The sequence below is a fragment of the Pteropus vampyrus genome, unplaced genomic scaffold, assembly GCF_000151845.1.
Source record: "Pteropus vampyrus isolate Shadow unplaced genomic scaffold, Pvam_2.0 Scaffold436, whole genome shotgun sequence".
NCBI classification, from domain to species: Eukaryota; Metazoa; Chordata; class Mammalia; order Chiroptera; family Pteropodidae; genus Pteropus; species Pteropus vampyrus.
Genome location: NW_011889217.1, coordinates 302312 through 322828, shown reverse-complemented (window position 1 = coordinate 322828; position 20517 = coordinate 302312). Strand labels below are relative to the sequence as shown.

General features: G+C 38.3%; 1 pseudogene; it reads left to right on the top strand.

The window, feature by feature from the left end:
* Positions 1-20148: 20148 nt before the first annotated feature.
* On the top strand, positions 20149-20267 carry LOC111732268 (annotated as a pseudogene).
* Positions 20268-20517: the final 250 nt, after the last annotated feature.

Genomic DNA, 20517 nt, shown 5'->3' with positions numbered 1-20517 from the left:
CAAAAAAATATATTAATTGGTGGGATCAAAGGATGGTTCATAGGGTTGAAGGAAAAGTGGAAGAGGGGGCTTTAGAGGGATCAGGAATATGGAGCAACTGAGGACGTGGCAAGTGGTAACTATGAGACAGCCTCATCAGGGCAACCAGAAGGATGAGTGAGGCTCTTACCATTTTCAGTTTTGTGTCCCTGTGTTAAAAGTTCAAATTCTAGGAAGTTTATGCTTTGCCTGGTTTGAAAAAAAATTCTACATACACTCACACAAATGCACACACACATATACATTTTTTTTTCTTATAGAGGATTCTTACAGAGAGATTCTCTGTAAGAATAGGGATTTGCAGCCTCTTTCAGACTATAAATTATAAGTTATAGGTAATAGACTAGGATGGCCACATAAATGCCAGTTTCAAATGGAAAAACACATTATGCTCGAACAGTTTCATTCCTCTGTGCAGTTTTCTTAAAATTGGTCTTTCTTTGGGATTTTCTTTTATCCTTCATGTGTCTATGTCTTCCTACTATCTTATATTGTTTTTATTTCAGAACTTTTCATTAGTGAATTTCATGCATGAGGGTGTTCTGCTTTATTATGTTCTCTTCCAGGGACCTCCACTGTGGCATCTCCTGTAGCCCTTCCTCCCTCCTAGGCAATGTCTAAAATACTACACATTTCTAAAACCTACTTTCCTCCTTTCCTTCTGTTCTATTTTCTTAGTGTCCCCCTTTCAAGACCAGCTAAGTATGAAAACAGAAAATGTTACTGTATTCTTACTTAATAGTGAGTTCGTGTTACTTTTGGAAGATTGCATTATTGTTCCCAATTCTTCAATCCACCTCTGTGTTCCCGCCCTTTGCCGTGTGACTTTTGGTTCCTCTCACTAGGGATGGAGTATATTTCTCAGTCCCACAGGTGTCGGGATAGGCCATGTGATTTCCTTTGGTTAATGGGATGTTAGTGGATATAATCATAGCAAAGGCTTCAAATATGCTCATGTGTTTTAGCTTGCCCTTGTGTACTTATGCGTAGCCATAAACACATCCTGGATTCTCCACTATTACCAGAAGACTAAGGACATGTGGATCAAAGCTGCCCCAACTAACTAACATACCCATAGCATGAGGCTGAGCTGTCATCAAAGACCTGGAGACTTATGAACATGAGAATAAATACTTCCTGTTGCATGCCCCTTAGTTTGGGGGTGATCCGTTAAGCAGCATTTTTGTGGCAGTAGTTAACTGATATATTAGTTTTCCAGTGAATGTATTTTCATTTAAACTGAAGTATTACAGGGTCCATGCCTTAATATTTGTGCATGTTTTATAGAGTTTCATGCAGAGTGGAGAGAAAATGCTGGGTAGAAGTTGTCTTGTGGGATCCCTTTATTGTATACCAGGAGCAAAAACCTACTAAATAGATGTTGATTTCCCAAAATAAATGGTCAATGTATTAGAAAAGTGAAGTAGATTCTAAAAAGCCTTTATAACACAATATAGTTATCCAGAATTCTTTTCCAGCTAAGAATATTTTTATTATAATTCTAGTATTGGTTAGAGTGTGGCTCTAGTTATTATAAACTTGCAGGGCTTTGGTGGGTTCTTGAAACTGCTTAATATGGTCCTCAGCAAATTTCCAGGCAGATGTCTTTCAAGGAGAAAGTTGTCAGCACTTTCCTGGAACTTGCCCTGTCTAAGGGATTGACTCTGAGTTCAAAACTAGGGTTTTTTGAGTCTGTAAATATCATTGTTAAGAATCCTGGCATTTGGGAAGTATATAGAGGAGTGCTCATCTGTCACCTGTATCTTTCAGGAGCTTACACTGTGAGAAGACAGCATGAATTAGATTTTAAACTTTATGGTTTTTTTATGCCTACAAAACCCCCTCCTTCTATAAAATAGTCAAACACATAAATAAATGACACTGTAAGTAAAAGTTCTCAGTAATCCTACACCTAGAGATAACGACTCCCAATTCCTTTCCCTTTTTTTTTTCCTTCTCTTTTCTAGGATCAGATTCTAAACCAACATAATTGGTTATTTGCAATTGCTGAAAGCAGTTAAAACTTGGAAGAAAAAATTTAAAAAGGGTATTGGATAACCAGTTAATTCTAACAAATCCAGGTGTTAGAAATTCACACTCTTTACTCAGGAGTGAGCCAAATTTTTGCTTTCACTGTACAATTGTAGTATAAACCCTTAGTAGAAGCAAGACATAAGAAGGGATAAGAACTGCTAGAAGCCCGTGTGATGACAGCTGCAAGAAGTGACAGGTGCCATTCTACTCTGAGGATGGATTCAGAAACAATGTTTCAAAAAGACCCAAGAATTTAAAAAAGATAGTGATCCAGAGCCTTTTAGTATAGAGGTGAAGGCTCAGTGATTCTTCAAGAGTTCCTGAAGGCAGTTGCAGGAAAAGAGCTCATCTTTATAATAATGAAGGTCCTGAGCCATAGAAAAAGGATCATTATTGCCCAGTCTGCTGAAATAGGAAAAGTTTAGGAAAAGTTTCATCAAAATGTGTAAAATTTAAAAATTAAATGTTTAAAGGGCAAACTCCAGTTTTGTGAAGATAATTGGGGAAGCCCATTTTTTGCCTTTAGAGTAAATCCAGTTGTCCATTCCATTCTTTTAGTTGGAGTGGAGAAGCAGTGTGAGTCCATTTCCCAGGATCCCTTGCAGTTAGATTGGCCATGAGACTAAGTTGTCTCCAGGTGAATGTGAGTGGAAGTGAAGATCTGGCCCATACACAACATCCTCCTCTGTCTTCTCCCATCTGCTGGTGGGATGTAGGTGTCCGGGGCAACCTGAAAAGCCATATCATATGTTGAAGATGATGAGGCCTCTAGCAACCTAGTTTCTGTCCTTTCTGCTTATCTCAGGCTACTTGGACTTTTAAATAAGAAAATTATTTTCATTTTGTTCAGCTATTGAGAAAATGAGGTTTATCTTTACAGTGGTAAACATTATGTTCACTAATACAGAGTAACATAGTCCTACCCCAGGAAACCTGGCAATCTGTGGAGATAGTCCAACTCCACTTGTTTGTATTTTTTGTGTGTGTGACATCTCATTGCCACTAAAACATGGTAACAAATGGACCTGGTGTGGCATAGTGTCTTCCGCATCGTCTTGTGACTGATGACTAGAATCACGCAGGAAGCCCAGTTCTCTAGGTTTGGGCATCACAAAGTCACTGGTTTTGGCCTTGAATGGGGCGTCAGTGGGCCTGGCTGGATTTCAGTTGTATAACTTTTGAACTTTCCTGGAAACTGACTCAAATTTTCCTTTACGTTTTACAGCATAGGTTTGTAATTTTCTCCCAATCTGCATCCTCCACATTTCTTAAGTTTATCTTAGTGATTATTCTTATGTGTAAAAAGATCCTATTGCTACTGGAGCAGGATTTATATTATCATATTTTTGGCTTATTGCTAATATATAGAAAAATTAGTAAGTAATTTGGGTAATTTATTTCATAATTGCCCCTTAGTGAATGTTCTGATTCGTTTTGATAGTTTGGCAGTTGATATCCTGAAGTTTATAGATAGACTCACATGTGATAATTCTTTCTCCTTTCTGATATTTATACTTGTTTCTTTTTATTGCCTTCTCCTTATGCCCATTTGCCAAAATATTCAAGGAAATAGTAGCTGTAATATTGGATATTCTTGTCTTGATCCTAAAACTTATATTTATAAGGGGTTTGATTTCTCATTTTCTGTTTTTCTGTTTAGGGTTATGTAAATTTTGTTAAATGAAAGAAATTGTTCCCTAAGTTTAATGCTCTGTAATGCATTACAGAGCATGAGAATTATCTCTACCTTGAAAATGTGCTATTTTCAAATTATGTCAACTAGGATATGGAAGAAAATCACATAGATCCTTTTTTTAGAAAGAAAGAAAATTTTAAGAACAGAACTACAATTTTCCTCGTTACGAATTGTCAACTTATCAGTAAAGTGCTTGTTAACTAGATTTTGAAGGTTCAAGAAAAATCTCCAAGACAAATGTATTTGCTTGGATTGAACTAACTGTTCTCCAGCTCCTGATACCCAAGGATAAGTTAAGAATTTTTCTAATACTAAAAAAGTCCTGTTAATTGCTTTTCTGTAGCACACAATAAACTCTTTTTAAAATTTACTGTTTCTAACACTTATGAAATATCGTTTAGATAAATTATATTATTTTAATAGTGGTTTTTATGAAGAGGCGTAATGAATGGCTCAAACTTTGTTCGGTTTGTAAATGATTCACAGTAAATTCCTAAGACCTTCCTTAAAGGCTCATTGTAATCAACATTTATATAAAAACGTACACCTGATTTCTTCTATGATAGATTAAAAAAAGAATTCTTGGCAGTTTTGCCCCTTGAAACGTAAACACAATGCAATAAGTAATAGGGTGAGATAATTATGTGCTCATAGATAACCCTAAATTGCAGTGTAAAACAAAGTCATTAAGGCAACGTATGAAATGGATTTAGTAAACTTATTTGGCACATATTATGTTGAGAATTAGGCACACACTTCTGAGTTATGTGCATGACCCACTTTCCTGAGCCCTATGCTCTTCCTGAGCTTTCTCTACCGCCCTTCCTACTTTGAGAAACTCACTCGGTCTAATCTCTCAGTACTTAACTTCCTTGGCTTCCTTCTTTTTCTTCTCTTCCATTCACTCTCCCAGCTCTAAGATTGAAAGCAGTTGAGGCCACTCATTTAGCCATAAGGTTTTAAATTAGGAGAATAGAAGAACTAGAGGGTAGGGTGTTAGGTTTAAGAGAGTGTTTTTCAATGGACATAGGGAGTGTTGGTCAGGGCAAAAGGCAAAATTGTCTCTTTTTTGCCCACTGGTACCCTATGAAACTCTTCCCAACTCTATGAGAATACTTTCTTTTTCAGCATGACATGGGCAGTCCGAGGACCCCCAAGTAATGGAAGGCTGGGAAGGGCTCGATTCACCGAAACAGCTTCTCTCCCATCATTGAAATTCTTTTCACATATCAGTTGGTTATTCTCTTTTACATTTGTACAAGGCATCTATGGCATGAGTCACAGTAAGAAACTCATCATGAGAATGTGCCAGATTGCAAAGTAGATTTTCTTTTTTCTCCCTAATGGCAGATTCAAGGTTTTGAAATTGCAGTGATTCAGTAAGCTTAGGAGTATGATTTTCGAAGCCCCCATACTTTTTTTTTGGCTAATGTAAACTGCACTTTTGACTATAAAAATTAACTAAAATTGTCATTTAATTTAGACATTCTCAAGTTTAATGCCCCTACAGAGCTGTACTCTTCAAATGGAAAATGAAAGGTACAATTACACCATAAATGGGTACAGGGAGGGGATCAGAAGTGCAGATAGCATATGCTGCTTTAGTGTTAGTGTGTGTGTGCTGTGTGTATATGTTGAGTATGTGATGTGTGTGCGTGGTTTGTGTGGCATGGGTGTCTTGTGTTACATGTGTGTATCTGTGGTGTATGTGTGGTGTATGTTTTGTATTTATGATGTATTTCTTGGTAATGAATATGTGTGTGCTGTGGTATGTGTGGGGAGTGTGTGTGCATGTGAGCTATATTTGTGGTGTGTATTATGTGTGTGGTGTTGGTGTGTTTGCCTGTGGTGTAAATGCATTGTTTGTATATTATGTGTGTGTTTTGTGTGTGTGTGTATGTGGTATTCTGCAGGAAGCAGAGACGGAGAGCTTAGAGTTTTTGTTTTGAGGGTATCTCTGCATTGAGACCACTTGGTAAAGTCTTTTCAAATGTTTCATCTCTCCAGAATTATTTGGAAGGTGTTTTCTTAAGCCTAAGTATTTGTTCATTTTTAGGATGAAACTTCAAATATTACAAACTAGATTAAAGTAAAAGTTTTTGTATTACTGTAATTTTGGCTGCACTATAGTTTAATTTAGCAAACAAACTTGTATTCAGAGTTATTATATACTTGGAGCTTCAAGAGGACTCATCTTCTTTGTCCCTGACTTGTAAGTCTATTTCCCCTTGTCAGTTGCAACCATTTCTTTCTCTTTGGAGGATGTTGTATGGGATGATATGCCTCACTTTGGCATCTCTCCCCATTGGCCCTGCGTCATCCTCTGGGAGACAGTATAGCTTAGGGGCTAAGAATGGGAGCTCTTGTGTCAGAACACTTGGATCTAAGTGCTGGCTCCACTAAATGAGCAAGGGCTTAACCTCAATGAGGTTCCTCATCTGTGAAATGGAGTGATAGTGGTACTTACCTCGCAGGGCTGTTGGGAGGCTTATGTGAGATGGTGATATAAACATAGGGCTTGAAATATAGTAAATATACAGTGAACGTGTGCTTTGATGATGCAAGGGGTCTTGTATGGATATGGCTGTGCCTCTGCAGGTATAGGGGAGAGGGGAGTGGAAGATGTTAGTGGGTAAAAAAGAAAGCTTGACTTGGTGAGCTAGGTGGGAAGGACATCACAGTCACATCTAAGCATGATGCAAATCTTTCAAGATTTATTGTGAATTTATTCCACTTGGCCTGCCTATACCACTTGGATTTATGAGTGACCTCTCAGCTCTTGTATCAGTGTTGCTTGATCTCTTGGTGGGGTTAATAATACATCACTTAAGGAATGCTCACTAGGGGTTTTGAAGATGCCTGTAGTTCTAGGTCTGGTCCAATGCTAGGGTGAAAGTGCTCTCCCTCACCTGTTAAAACTGGCTCTACCATCTGTTTCCTGCTCTGAAATAGGTGTCTCAGCAATGCAGAACTGTACTCTGAGAGCATTAAACCCCCCGCAAAAACACTGGCATATTTATATAAGTCACTCTGACTAACATGCGGTTATTTGGCACAATTTTCAGATGAAACTTCACATTTTGTCCCTGCTATTTCTGGTCCCCTATGTAGACATTAATGTCTGAGCAAAGTGTCCGTTAGAAGGCTCTGGATGCTGAAACAGGCTGTGGGTGCAGAGTGTCTGCTGTGATCATTTGTTTTTGCTCATCCATCCTGTTTAATGAGGAGGATCTTGACGCCCTCTCCTGGTATGAGGAATGGAAATTGTAGGTTTAAGGGGCTTGTGGTGGATGGGTGGGGGGCGAGGAACACCAGAGAATCTCAAAACCCTGCACTTGTCTAGTACTGTAGCCACTACGAAAGAGTTTTGTGAAGATGTGGAGTGTACAGCCAGCTGTAAGGATGCCGGTGGGGACAACTGCTGCACCCACTATGCCAACATCACTCCTGCCACTGGCCTTCATGCTTAGTGCTGGTCTTTCAGATCGCTGCTGGCTTTTTGCCGAATGTCAAGAGTTAATGATGAGGGGGCAGTTATGCTAAGTTTTTATCAGAACTTAACTTCTTTCTCTCTTTTCTCCTCTCTTTTCTCTCTGACCTTAGTCTGGACCCCACAGATGAAGGGATGTCTTTAGCATCCCTACCTCCAGGCAGTCCTCAGTCAGACAAAGCCTTCTCTTTAGACCCCAAATTTGTTCCACCTCTCTTCCACCCCATCTACTCTTCCAAAGGTTCTTCATTACCTCTCCAGCAAGATTTGGATCAACAGCTTCACCTTTCTTCAGGCCCCTCTCCAGGCATCCTCGAACTACTTTCCCCCCCTTATTTCGCTTTCTCTCCACCAGTTTTTCCAGGAGCATTTTCTTGGAGAATGTTTCATCCCTTCTAGGTTTTCTGCCGCTAAGCTTGTGTCAGGCTTAGTTATGCCGGCAAAGTCCTCTCTGTTTAGCTCACCAAGTCAAGTTCTCTTTTTTATGCAGATAACTCCTATTCTCTCACTTCTAACAAATTTTTGTCCACTGTTTGAAAGGAAGATGACAACTTTCTCTAGACCCTACTTATTCAACTTGTAACCAAATGTAGTTATGCCTTTGACCAATTAATTAATCAATGAAGAAATCAGTATTTTAAGAATGTTATTGAGCAAGTATAAGTTCTGCTCCTTGATATGTACTTGAGGAAAGATGAGTGACCATGATATATAGCCTTGCTTTCAAGAAGTTTGTCATGTTAGAGAATATTAATATCCATATCAATAAAAGAACAGAAAACAGACATATTAATTTTTATAGTCTATCTACATCAAGGAATTGAGGTAGTTTACAATAAGAGATAGCTCTATAGAATGTTATCATAATAAAAGATCAAGAGCCATGTAATTGATAATTAAAAAGGAAATTCAGTTTAAGGTAAGTCGTTGGGCTTGAGTACAAAATTTAGAATTGGGCTTCCTGGAAGTTAAGAAAAAAGGGAAATATGATGAATTATATAGTTTTCATGTCTTGTAAGAGGGTACTTATCAGTTTGCAAACAATGAATTTTTTTTTTTTTGGCATTTACTACTAAGTAGAACTTAGCAGGTTTCATGAAAAATTCTCTGTCCTCATGAGGTTTATAGTTTTAGTAGAGCGAGAGAGTCAACAAAGTGAGTAAATAAAGTAACATTAGGTAGTAAAGAGTGTTCTGAGGCAAATAAAGTGGATTCATGGGATAGAGAGTGCTGACGAGGCAGCAGGAAGGTCTCTCTGAGGAGGTGACAGCTGGGCCGGTACCTGAATGGTAAGAGGGAGCGAGCCACGCAAAGAGCATTTCAGAGAGGGAATAGCAAGTTCCGAGGCCCAGAGGCAGGAGAAAACTTGATATAGTTGAGAAACATCCAGTTTCTCAAATACATAGTGTAGGGGATACAGCAGTGGTGGGGGTGAGTGGCAGGGGACTAGTAGGAGATGCACCTAGAGAAGGTAGCCATGTATGGCTTTGTAGAGATTTTGATTATTTCCCCAAGTGTCATTGGGGAGCTGTTGGAAGTTTTGAGCAGCAAAGTCTTATCATTTTTTAAATGTCTGATTCTAATTCCCACTAGCTACTATCTAGGGAATAGTGCGCAGGAGGCAAGAGTGGGAGCAGGGAGACCAGTTAGGAGGTTATTGCAAAGGTCTGGGTGAGAGGTGAAAGGTTTTGGTTCAGGATGAAGCTAGTAGGGGTGATGTTAAGTGTTCAGGTTGAAATAGAATCAACAAGATTTGCTCATTAGCTATGTGAAGGAAATGAGAGAAAGAGAGGAATTGAGATTGCTCTAGGTTTTTGTCTTGAGCAGTTGAATGAATGGTGATCCATTTATTGAGATGGTAAAGATTGGATACAAGCAGGTTTGGGGAACAAAACCAGGAGTTCCATTTTGGGCATGTTCGATTTGCTTTACTTTTGAGATAATTCAGTTGAGAATTTAAGTGGACAGTTGGATCCATGAGTATGGAACTCAGGGAAATGATATACATTTGGGCATCAGCAGCATACCCAAGTTGTGTGTGTCACTGTTTCAGTGGAGCACTTAACATAGTGTGGACAAAGTTTTCAATGGGGATTAATATAGAAACATTTTCAAATAGCCACTTGGTGACTGTATTAGTCAGGGTTCTCCAGAGAAACAGAACTCATTGGATTTGTATATAAACAAACAAATAAATAAAATATAACTTATTATAAGGAATTGAGTTATGTGCTTATGCAGTTTAAGAGGTCCCAAGATCTCTAGCTGGCAAGCTGGAGACCCAGGAGAGCCATTATATAGTTCCAGTCTGAGTCCGAAGACCGAAGAACTAGGAAAACTGATGGTATAAATTTCAGTCTGAAGGCAGGCTGTTGGAAGAGCCATTGTTTCCCTCCAAGTCTAAAGGCTGGAAATGACCAATATCGGAGCTCAGTCAGGCAGGAGTTTCATCTTACTCATCCTTCTTGTTCTACTCAGGCCTTCAATTGGTTGGATGAGACCCACCCACACTGAGGAGGGCAATCTGCTTTACTCGATCTTCTTATTCAAATGTTAATCTCATCCAGAAATACACTCAGAATAATGTTTGTCCAAATGTTTGGGACACCCCATGGCCCAGTTCAGCTGATGCATAAAATTAACCACCAAAGTGACAATAGAGCATTACATCAAATTATAATTCTATGAGGAGTGTATGTGGCTAAAATAGGTGTTCTAACTTTTCTAAGGTTAGAACTTATAAACTCCAGAGGCAGGTCTGGCTTGCACGGTAATTTTTTTTTTTTAATCATGAAAGAACTTTAGTTTTTTCCTTATAGAACTTTAGATTTTGAGTAGAGCTGAATCCAGTGAGCCTGCCAAAATGAATGCCAGATGAATAAATTAATTGACCTAGTGAATGAAGTTAATTATCAATCTATTAGACATTTATAAAAATTTTTTAATTAGCCTGATAATACTAGTCATTTGGGAGAATACCACATAAACAGATAAATTATGATTCAATGGGGCTAGTGCCTGGCCACCGCCTGTGTGTGAGGAATGGGCTATGGAAGAACAAGTGAGGAGGAGACAATTCTGATGGAGCAGGGGGTAGTGGTCAGGGAAGGATTCACAGACCAGGTTTTTTTTTTTTGCTAAGGGAAGGAAGCAGAGGAGTTGTATGTAGAGAAAGGCATGGAGGTATGGGAGGTCCTGAAGTGTCTAGACAAGAGTGAGAGGTTCAGTGTGACTTGTGTGTAGGGTGCACTATATAAAGTGGAGAAAACAGATCAATTGGGCCCAGAAAGTAAAAGACTTTGTATTACTGCCTAAAGAGCTTGGATTCTCTCCTGCAGGCCAGTGGGTGTCTACCTTTAGTGGGCACAAGAATCATCTAGGGAGCTAAGTAAAAATGGGGATTCCTAGGCCTCCTCTCCAAGGAGATGGATGTGATAGGTCTGGGGTGTAGGAAACGACAGCTTAATGAGCTCTCTAGCTGATTCCAGTGTAGTTGGTCCGCAGACCCCATCATTGCTATGGGCTATGAAGGCTTTTAAGAACGTGGAGTGACGTGACCTGATTAATTTTTAGGAAGATAATTCCTCAAACTGTATGGAAAATGGCCTGACTTCACTAGCAGGGAAAACATATAGGATGTTGCTATAAGCATTTTGGTGAGAGATGGTGAGACTGGGGCTAAAGCATTAGTGGGGATGAAGAAAAGGGCTGAATCTAAGAGACCTATCTGAGTTAGAATATACAGTTGACCTGAACAGGCAAAGAACTGAGAAGGATAAAGATTGATTCTCTCTAGATTAGAAGAATGAGTGATCAGTAATGGCTGACACTTGGAAACTATTTGTTGAATGAATGAATAAATATAGGACAAAAAGTAAATGAGATAAGGTAAGAAAGAAAAATTTCAGTTTCGATGTGTACATTTAAAGTCAATACAAAAAATATTGATCTGGTATTTGTGAGGGAAATTCACACAGGTTTGGATATACAGATTTGGAAGTTGTTAGTGTAGAGATAGTTCTTGAAGCAATAGTAGAATTTGAGACTACTCAGCAAGACGATATAAACCTTAAAGAGAAGAAAGCGAAGGACACAAACCTGCATGTTTGTGGGACAGACAAGACAACTAGCTGGCATAGAGGGGAAAGTGGCTGAAAAGAAGTTAGAGGATCAAGGGGAGGCATGTTCTGCAAAGTTTTGAAATTAAAGGATTTTTAGGAAGTATAGCATGTGTATGAGTGTGAATGTGTGTGTGTGTGAGAGGGAGAAAAAGGGTGAGTGTGTGTGTGTTGGTAGAATATATTGTCAATATGATTGCTGAAGTATGTTCTACCAACATTCTTTTTACTAATGTAGTTTGCTAGTAGATTTATTTCTTTTAAGGTCACTCTGAATCATGATAGAAAAACCAGGTCAACAGCACAAAGGAAGGTAGTAGTTTTCCTATTTGCTGTAGCTGGAGAGCAGTACTTATTTCTTACAAGTAAAAGCTGTTTTGACTTATTTAGGTGTGAGGTGGGCTGGGACATATTAACACCTGTCCTCACAGCATTTCTTAATAGCAGTTAGGTTAGAATTATCCTTGTTAGCCTTATTTTGATTTCTACCCCAGGCAAATACTTTTCAGATGGTTATTAGACCCATTTATATTAATATTTTTTCTGTAAATTCTATTCAGGATTGTTGACCATTTGTATCTTGGGTCTTAGCTGTTTTTTGGTTGGATATTTGTATGTTCCTTATATATTAAGGGCATTAATAGCCCTTTGTAATACTTATCATAATCATTTTTCTAAACCATCATCAATGTAGTGATGGAAGGGAAGTGTTAACCATTGTTAGAGAAGGCTCTACATCAAATTCTGAGGTTCATTAGCCAGGCTTGTCTTCTGGCCCTTACTCTTGTGTCTACATTTCTGGGAGGTTCTATAGTCCAGCCCAAGGTAGGCCTCCTTATAGGGTCACCACCCTTGAAAACAAGGAGCGCCTGAAAGTAAACTGAGTATGAGCTTATGGATCATATCAGCTGTATGACTTAGCTTTCTTTCTTTTACCCCAGAACTCAGGCAGACATAACTGGAACTATTATGGCACCTGGGACATTGAGTTTGCAGCTGAATGCCAGGAGAGTTGTGCTGAAGGCCTGTCTAAAAGGAAGACGTGGATATATTCATGTTTGCTGGAGAAACTGGAGTCCAGTTGTCCAATTGTGTAAGTATAGACCATCTCTTATAATTACTTCCTCCAAAGTATTAAATTCAGCATCAGATGATTATTTAAAAACAATTAGATCTGAGCTCCATTGGGAGGGAGAAGGTGAAAGCTACTATTGTAAAATTTTTCAAATCTCATTTTCTAATAGTTTATTTTTAGTATTTTTGTTGTATATTGACCTCATTTACAGGTAAACTTGAAATATTTATTTTTTTATAGATTATCTTCTCTGAGAGAAGTTGTCTTAGCATTGGTATTTCTCCTTCCTTAAATGGAAGAATTCATCAGTGAAAACTAGATAGGGAGATTTTTTTGTGGAAAGGTTTTAAAATGATAGATTCAGTGTCTTTAATAGCTAAAGCTTTATTCAGATTTTATGTTTCTTCCTATATCAGCTTTGCTAAGTTATTTTTCTAGGAGTTGGTCCATTTCATCTAAACTTTCAAATTTATTGGCATAAAGTTGTTCTAATATCCTATTAGTATATCTTTAATATTTGCAGGCTCTGTAGTGAGGTCTTCATTTTTATTCTTACTATTGGCAATCTGTGCCTTTTCTGTTTTTTCTGGATCAGTCTTGCTAATAAAGAATTGCCAGTTTTATAAGTCTTGAAGAGAAATCATCGTATGTCAGGCTTTCTTTCCTAGGCCTCCCCTCTTCAGGAGTCTTGGCTATTTTAAGTCCTGGCTGCCTTGGCAGGCCTCAACTCCTGTTTTTCTTTCACAATTCCATGAGAGTACTGGTTCTCTGCCTCTCAGCATTCATTCTCTGTCTGGCTTCTCAGCACCCTTATACCTTTAACCCTCCCACAACCCCTGCCACTGTTAGGAATCATCATTGCCTTGAGGGGTAAAGAGGTAAACAGAAAATTGGACTTACTTTAGTGAGCTTCCCTTTTTTTTTTTTTTTTTTTGAATGTTAGCCTTTTAAATCTTGGTTATTTTGACAGCTCTCTGATATCTTTAAACAGATGGCTGAAGCCCCATACCCTGTAGCTCTCATTTTCTAATTCCCCCATCTCACCCCAACCCCCTTCCCTAGGCAACCATTAATCTACTTTTTGTATCTATAGTTTTGCCTATTTAGACATTTCATATTGGTGGAATCATATAATATATAGTCTTCTTTTACTTAGTATAATGTTTCAAGATTTATCTATGTTGTAGCATATACCAGTACTTTATGCTTTGGCAAATTGTCATAATCCTTTCTAAGTCTGAATCAGCTTTCAACATTTTATCCTTTTCATTTTCAATGTTATGAAATATCTCTGAGAGTTCCCCTAACCTGAGGTTTTATTTTGCCAGTGTCACTTCCTCTGAGATATCTTTATGTTTTTTGTCACAGCCACTTTTATATTTGAGAGCATCATAACTACCTGCCTTAACTAATCCTTGGAATCTGGGTTTAGATTTCACAGCAGCATCCTTATTTGTGCTAGTCATTTCATTAGGTAGTTTAACATTAATCAATTCATGGCGACATCTGAATCAATGAAAGCAGTCTTTATTGGCAATAAAAAGTTCTTTTTTGACCGTTCCAATTTTTTTTTTCAATATGGCAGCTACCTTTAACACTTTGGCCTAAATGCTAGGCAGACTGGTTGTGATTATTTTTTTATTGCAGCCTTCAATCCAAGTAGAAGTAAGTGCTGTATTTCAAACATAATTGGCTTTCTGTTCCTACTACAGTTTAAAATATGTCGAAGCAACTTTACATTGTTTTTCATATTCATTGAATTTTGCCAATGTAGTTTATACCATAGCTTCATGAAAGCCTAGCTCTTGTCCTACCTTTGCTTTTCTGTTACCATTTTTCAAATTTTCTAATCACATCCAGTTTTACTTCCAGCATTATAACTTTTTATTTTTTTGCTGCACTTTAATCTTTGTTGTAAAATGTTTCATGAGCTTATCATTGGGAGATAAGGAGGCAACACAATTATATTCTAATGTCTATGTAAGAACTGAATAACGAATGCACAGTGGCCCATCATTTACTCATAGTTAATATACGGTGGTAACTGAAATTTGAATTGTTTCATTGAATGGTGTTATTTAACTAAACCATGGAAACTGAAATTTGTACCTCTTGGAATGGTGCAAAGTAAAGGATACCTGTAATCTATTTCAATGACTCACTTATCTTTAAACCCCACTTACTTAATAATCTTGGGTCTCAAACTAACTATGAATATTTTATTTGAGTAAGAGTCTCAAGGCTATACCACTCTAGCCTTTGAATTTAAAAATTATGGTAGCTGCTCTGATCCCTGTAATTGTCTCCTCAAAATGAGGTCTCCTCCTTGCTTCCTACCTCCACTAATGAAGTCTTGAGCAGCTCTGCCTCTGACATATGTCATTTCCTTTTATGGACAAAACGGCAAAGCCTTCTCTGTCTCTGATGTCTCCCGTCCTCCCTCTGTTTCTCTAATGTTCTTGTGTTTTAGAACTGCCCTCCAGAAACACATGGCAGCCCTTACCTGGCTTTATAGCTCTTACCTTCCAGCCAGGATGAAAGTTTTGCCTTAACACCCACAGCGACGGCCAGCTAGACCCTGCCTTTCTAATGAATAACTCATAAACATTGAAAGCACTATTTTCCCTGAAGAATGCCTCATAGTGGCTGTCACAACCTCTTTCAAACCTCAGGCAAACCTGTATTTTTTCCCCTCCTTTTAAGAATCTAAGTTTCAAAAACTCTTCTGTAGTATTTAACAAGGGCTTCAAAAGCTCACAGAGGAAAAAGTTTCTTGAAGAGGTCTGCCTCTCTTTTGTCTTTGGAACCTTTGAGGCATTTTCAATGTGACAAAATAGGTTTTAAATGGATCCGGAGAGATTCCTTGTTCTTTTGTGCTTCCAAACACTTAGAGCATAGTTAGGCACATAGGAAGCATTTGACAAATGCTTGTCACTTTATTGATTGAAATGACAAGCTACAGGCATACTTGGATTTACATGTTAATTTATGTCTGAAAATTGATTTTTTTGAGGATGGAAAGGGAGACATGATACTGAATTGGCAAGAGGGGGGAAAACTTGCTCTGAGAAGATTCCTAAAATGGATTCTCCTAGCAGTGACAAATTCAGATATTTTTTGATGATGCTGATGAAAATAAGTAGTTTGCAGGCAAAAATATCTTTTAAATGCGTATTTTAAACATATGCTTTAATGTGATAGCTATCTATTAGAGAGAAACTTTTGCAGTTAAAACAAAGGATTAGTATTTAAAACCATAAGGCCGCGAGATTTGGAGAAAGGTTTTGCGACTTCTTGCTCTCTGGGGGGAAAGGATGAAACCTAATGGAAGTTTCTTCTGGAGACGTGCTCATGGACAGACCGTTAAGTCCTCATAGGTAAGACAAAATAAAAAGGAAAATAGCTCAAACTTCCAACAAATTGGGGCACTTAACGGTCTGTCCATAAGCATGTCTCCAGAAGAAACTCCCATTAGGTTTTATCCTTTCCCTCCAGAGATTAAGAAGTGGCAAAACCTTTCCCCAAATCTCACGGCCTTATCTTTTTAAATACTAATCTTTTGTTTTAACTGCAAAAGTTTCCCTCTAATAGATAGCTATCACATTAAAGCATATGTAAAGTTGAAATGGCAGCTGCACACAATGAAAGTCTCACATAATACCAGTGCTAATTCCACCCCAAAACAGCACAGTTCAGGAGTTTCTCAGTGCTTGCTTACTTTGGTTTTTGTTCATGTTAGTTTGTGTTTTAGATGAAAAGTTTCCAGAAAGCAGGGTTCAGGCCTGTTATGGCCTGAACTGTGTCTCTCCAAAATTCACATGTTGAAATCCTAACTGTAGTACCTCAGAATGTGACTGTATTTGGAATGGGGTCTTTTAAAATGAAGTCATATGGGTGGGTCCTAACCCAAATATGACTGGTGTCCCTATAAGAAGAGAAGATTAGGACATGGACATGCATGGGAGAAGATCATGTGAAAACACCAGAAAAAGATAGCCATCTATGAGCCAAGGAGAGAGGCTTTGGATTAAAAATAACTCAGCTGACACTTTGATCTTGAACTTCTAGTCTCTAGAACTATGAAGACAAATTTCTGCTGTTAAAGCCACCCAGTCTGTGATATTTGTTATAATAGCTCTAGAAAACAAATCGAAGGTCTATTTATATTTTTATGAATAGTGTCAAGCCTTAAGGCCATATGTAGAATAGATGCATTTAATAGGGCAGAGGCAGGCAGAAATATAACAGGTGATCAGAACTTTTATTTTTACCTTTTTAATGGCAGGTATGTCATATAAAGGCCAGAGCTGAATTGAGCAGAGCCAGACAGAATGATAGATTTAGTATCTTCTATTTTATATCTGAAGATTTCTCAACACCCTGAGAACGAAGTCTTTGGTGGGAAGTAGAGAACAGGAGGGACTTCTGGGACACTTTGATGCTGATAAGGGTTTAGTAGAGATTATGCTGAAAAACAGCTTTAGAGAGAGATTTAGAAATGATCAATATCTACTATTATCTGGTCTAAGCAGTGATTTTAAATAGCAGTCTATAGCTGCATCTTTGTTTTTATCAATGTTTAGGGAAAATTAAGGTTTAAATAATGGAACATGTAGTATATATCTGTTTTTGTCCCTGCCCACTGTTGTAGGGCTTCTACACTGCTGTCAGTCTCCTTACCCCTCATCTTTGTTTCAAGCAATTCCCAGGGAAAGATTCCCCTATAGCCTCATGAACATGGGCCTCTCATGATCTCCCTCACCGTCTATCTAATTATCTCTCTACCTATAACAATTTAAAGACCTGTTTAATGTGTTTTCTAAGTCTGAAATTAGTTTGAATGTTTTAATTTGTTTACTTATATTTCATGAGAAGTCTAATATAACCACAATGCAGTCATGTGTTGCTTAATGACTGGGATATGTTCTGAGAAATGTGTCATTTTTGTCATGTGCAAACATCATAGAGTGCACTTACACAAACCTAGATGGTATAGCCTGCCACATACCTAGGTCATACAGTATAGCCTAGTACTTCTAGGCTACAAACCTGTACAGCATGTTGTACTCAATACTGTAGGCAACTGTTAACACAATGCCTACAGCATTTGTGAATCTAACATATCTAAACATAGAAAAGGTACAATAAAAATATGGTATAAAAGATAGAAAATAGTACACCTGTATAGGGCACTTACCATGAATGGAGCTTGCAGAACTGGAAGTTGCTCTGGGTGAGTCAGTGAATGAGTGGTGAGTGAATGTGAAGGCCTAGGACATTACTGTACACTGCTGTAGACTTTATAAACACTGTACACTTAGGCTACTAAGTTTATACAAAATATTTTTCTTGCTTTAATACTAAATTAACTTAAGCTTACTGTAAGTTTTTAGCTTTATCAACTTAAAAATCTTTTAATTTTTCTACTCTGTTGAAGTAAGATGTAGCTTCAAACACAAACACATTGTACTGCTGTACAAAAATATTTTCTTTCTTTATATACTTATTCTATAAGCTTTTTTCTCTTTTAATAACACTCATAGTAGCCTAGACTTACACAGGGTCAGGACCATCAGTATCACTGTCTTCCACCTTCACAATCTTATCCCACTTTAAAGTCTTCAGGGGAGAAACACACATGTTGCTGTCCTCTCCTATGAGAACAATGCTTTCTTCTGGAACACCTCCTAAAGGACCTGCCTCAGGCTCTTCTTCAGGAGGTGTCACTCTTTTCAGAAATAGGTTCATGGTGGTTTGCTTGATTGGTTTCTTTTTTCATCAGAGCTTTTCTTGTAAGCAGATAATGTACCATGAATATTCCTCTCTATTAATGAAAACCTTTTGGTGTTGGGGTCCATGTTTTCAAACTTTTTAAGGGGCTTGTTGAGGTCTGTAAAAGCTTCTGCTAAACCTTTTCCTGTGAATTTTCTTGTGGGTTCCTCTTTTTCCTTCTCCTGCAGTTTCCCTTTCTCTTGCCTCTTCTTCAGCTATGTGTTCCTGTTCCAGTTCCAACAATTCATTAGTCAATTCCTGAGGAACCACCTCCTGGAGCTCCTTAATGTCATCTTTGTCCACACCCAGGGTAAAGGTGTTTGCCATCTCAACCACAGCCTCACTGATTTTTGCAACCTCCTCATTCTTAGCGAATCCTTTGAAGTCATGGATGACCCTCTTGAGTGTCTTCTTCCAGATGCCATTCATACCTTGGTGACATCCTCCTAAGCCCAAGCAAGGTTCTTGATACAGTCATAGATGTAATCCTTCCCGAATTGCATGTGTCTTCTTATTAGATGCAGCAATAGCCTGGGCAAAGGTCCTCCTCAGGCAGTAAGCCTTAAAAGCTTCTATAAGTCAGTCTTTGATCCACTGTTTGGATCAAAGAGGTGGTGTTTGGAGGGAGAAACACCATTTTGATTTGGGTAGGGTCATCAATAAAAGGAGGATATCTGGGAGCATTTTCAACAGTAAGCAAAATCTTGAAAGGTAGGTTATTCTCTGAACAGTACTTTTCCATTTCTCTCATAGAGCAATCCAAGAGGGCATCTTAGAAGAACAGCTTGGCCACCCATGACCTTATTGCTTCTGTAATACACTGGCAGTGTGTGCCTAGTGGTATGCTTGAGGGCCCTGGGGTTCTCACTGTGCCAGATCACAAAGGGTTTCAATTTGTAGCCTGCAACACTGCTCCCAAGGAAGGCTGTTATTCTGTCCTTAAAAGCCTTGAAAGCTGGCATTGACTTGGCCTGCTTAATGGATGAAAGCCCTTTCAGACATTTGTTTCCAGAATAGGGAGACTTTATCCATATTGAGTATTTACTCTGGCAAGTAATTTTCCTCCACAATCAGCACATCTAGAGTTTCCAAAAATTCTTCAGCTGCCTTCACATCAGCACTTGCAGACTTACCACTCACTTTTCATTATGTAATGAATGATGATTCTCAAACCACCTGGAGCTAGCAGTAAATTCAGTATCATAGTCAGGTCCAGCCTTTTCTTTCAACAAATTTTTTCCTTGGCCATGATTCTCGTAGTGATGAGAGGGATACACTCATATATCTGGTCTTTAATCCAAGTCATTAGAAGTTTCTCCATGTCTGATAAAGGCCCTTCTCAAATTTGTTAGTCTTTTTGCCTTCAATGAAGCAAAGTCCTGTAACAGCTTTTATCATTGTTGTTCTTTCAGATTGTAGCTGTGGTGGAATGGAACATGCCTGACTGGCGAGAAATAATCATCACTGATTTTCCACCTTTGTAGTCCTTAATCACTTTTAATGTTGTTTTCAGATCAGTCACTTAATATGGCCTTTTACTGGCAACATTAGTAGAGGATTTTGTATGCTTAGGGGCTATGATGAATGAAACATGAGAATGACAATGGATTTCTTTGAACATACTTTCCCCTCCTGTTTTTTATTTACTCCTTAGAATACATTCCTATTAGTTGAATTACTATGTGAAAAGGCATGCTCATTTTTGTGTGTAGAAGCTTAGAATATGTCCTACTGTTGGCAGTAGCATCTCTTATAGAGAATCTAGGGCCACTCTTCTTAGCTTATCCTATGCCAAGATCGCCAATATCTTGGAAGCACTGCTGCTGCCCTTTGGGGAACCATCTATCTAGGTCATAGCTAGTGCATTTTGCCTAATAAGTTTGCAGGATTAGTTTGATGAAATTCAGTGATAAAGAAGAGACCAGTCTATGGCCATGCTATCCTGAACAAGCCTGATCCCATCTGATCTTGGAAGCTAAGCAGGGTTGGGTCTAGTTAGTACTTGGATGGGAGACCACCTAGGAAGATCAGGTGCTATAGGTGTAAAAAATTTAAAAAAAAAAAAAAGGGATTATAAACTGACAAGCTTCTTGCAATTCAGTGAGGTTAACCAAGGGTTGCCTTGCCTAAAAAAAAAAAAAAAAAAAAAGAGAGAGAGACCAGACAGAGTGTGTCTAAAACTCACATGAGGAGTTGGTTGAAGTGTCTAAGGACACTTCATATCCTCAGTGACACTTCACATGTTAGTGAAAGGGAGTGTGAGCACAGGAAAGTGTACACAGAGAAGCAGCTC